The 2,500-nt window shown below is 23.0% G+C and overlaps 1 protein-coding gene across 2 annotated transcripts in view; it reads left to right on the forward strand.

Annotated features, from left to right (window-relative positions):
- LOC119575269 (ran-binding protein 3-like) overlaps window positions 1–2,500 on the forward strand; it is a 50,522-nt gene that overhangs the window by 4,244 nt on the left and 43,778 nt on the right. The gene's annotated exons all lie outside the window — the stretch shown is intronic.

Raw genomic sequence — 2,500 nt, forward strand, 5'->3', positions numbered from 1 at the left:
AAATATTTTATTTGACTTTATATTGCTGTTAGTATTGTCAATGACATTGTGATGATTATAATGTCAGTAATGATAATTACAGCATTGATAATAAAAACATTATAAAAAACAACTTTTCTCAAAAACTCAAGGAATGGGAAAATCATTCACATAGACTACTAATTAACTCCTTGCAGACTGACCTTTTATGTATAGATAAATATCACTACAGTGAGCATCACAGTTTCTGGCAACATTGTGTTAATGTGTGCCTCTCTCATTATGTGAACTGGATATTTCATTTATCATCATTCACAAAATCTTTTCTCCATAAACCCTTTTATATGTTATATACCACTAAAGGTGGTATAACAGATAAAATGTCATTAATTTTTGGAGAATGTGAAAAATTGTTTTATTCTGAAAAGATGTAGTTTCTTTTTTTTTTTTTTTTTGCCACTGAAATGTATAATAAAATGGCAATCGGACATTCTTGCTAAAAATGTCAGGGACAAAGATAAGGTCATATGTATCTCTGTCTTTCTGTATATCTTTCAACCAATTTTCAAAGTGTTACAGCCTGAATGGGCTTTATAATGACAACCAAAGCTCAAGAGCTGCATTTTGGTTAAGGGTGAAAAGGGTACAAAATGCTTTTTGAGTCAAAGCTCTGAATAGATGATGCAGATACAACTAATTTATAGAGTGCAGGAATTGTATTATACTGGTAGTGCAGAAACTAATAGCAAGAAAACTTGTGCCCTGCTGTGACGTGACCCATTTCCACTATAATTTTGTTATTGACTCCAAGTTGTTTTTCCACATCCATCTATAAAATAAACTGGGCATTGTTTTTATAATAATGCTTTAAAGTTGAATTACATAAATATGAAATACAGGATGTACTTATTTGTGTCACATTTTCCTTTGCAAGGATATTTGTTCAGCAATTTTTTTTTGGGTGGGTAGGGGGGAAGGGGCTGTTGTTGCGCTTGAGCTCAGTTTATGATTATTCTTGTGGATATATAATAATGATTCTTGATGTCCCAAGATGTTGGCATGATAATCTAAGACAAGATTATGACTAGGATAACCAAGAGAAAAGCTTAATCAGATAAGAAAGCTCCAACAACAACTGCTGAGAATGCATGTAAAGGAAATTGCATTGCTTATATTAGTGTATGTTTTGATATTAGCTTGGGTGTTGTAATTTTGTTCTGATTTTTGTTGTCTTGTGCATTTACTGAAGGGTACGGGTAGTAATGCAGCCATTTATTATGTGCTCTTGAGTCCTAGGTATTTTCAATATTTTAAGCATGAATTTTGATCTTGGCTTTCTGTGACTGGTTTGATTCATATTTAAAATTATTGTATTGAGATTAGATTAGTTGATTATTGATACTTCTTATGATGTTTGAGAAAAGGATAAGGCTGTCCTGTGTAATTATGAATTTATGATTCCTTTTCATAATTGTTAGTTCTGCATGATTTGATAAAGACATATAGTTATGGCTATGTATGTATGTCTATGTCTGTATGTATATTTTTATCTTTATCTATTTATTACCTGTATGAATGGAAAAACACTCTACTGTGTTGATACTATAGTAGAAAAACAAACAGTGCATAATCAGGTTTTACTGATAAATGAGACAACAATTTCATGTGTTTTCCTTTTGTCTTTAGACATGAAGATGAAATCCAGTAGGATTTTGAAACTTTTCTCACTTTTCAATAATTCTACATATATTTATATTATATATATATATATATATATATATATATATATATATATTATATATATATATATATATATATAATGGTAAAAAAACCCACAATGCAAAATCTAGATTTATTAAAAATAAGACTACAGTTTATAAATATTAAATGATATTATAAATAAATATATATATAATATAAATATATATAATCAATATATATTATATTAATAAATAAATATATATTATATAATATACTATATATATATATAATATATATTATTATATATTAAAATTATCTATATATATAAAATATATATATATATTTTATTTTTTTATATTTCTTATTATATTATATATTTATATATATCTATATTTATTTATTTTTTTTATTTATATATATATATATATATCTATATATATTTATTTTATATTATCTATATTATTTATTTATATCTATATATTTATATATATTATTTATTTATATATATATTTATTTTATATTATTTTATTTATTATATTTTTTATATTTATTTATATATATATCTTTATTTATATATTTCTTTATTTATATATTTCTTATTTTATATATTTCTTTTATTTTTTATTTCTTTTATTTATATTATTTTTTTATATATTTATTAATTTTTTTTATATATATATTTATATATCTATATATATATTTATTATATATATTTATTATATATATTTATTATATATATATATATATATATATATATATATATATATATATATATATATATATATATATAATTTGTGTATGTACAGAAGTGAGTCTTATG

The sequence above is a fragment of the Penaeus monodon genome, chromosome 7 (assembly GCF_015228065.2).
Source record: "Penaeus monodon isolate SGIC_2016 chromosome 7, NSTDA_Pmon_1, whole genome shotgun sequence".
Classification (NCBI taxonomy): Eukaryota; Metazoa; Arthropoda; class Malacostraca; order Decapoda; family Penaeidae; genus Penaeus; species Penaeus monodon.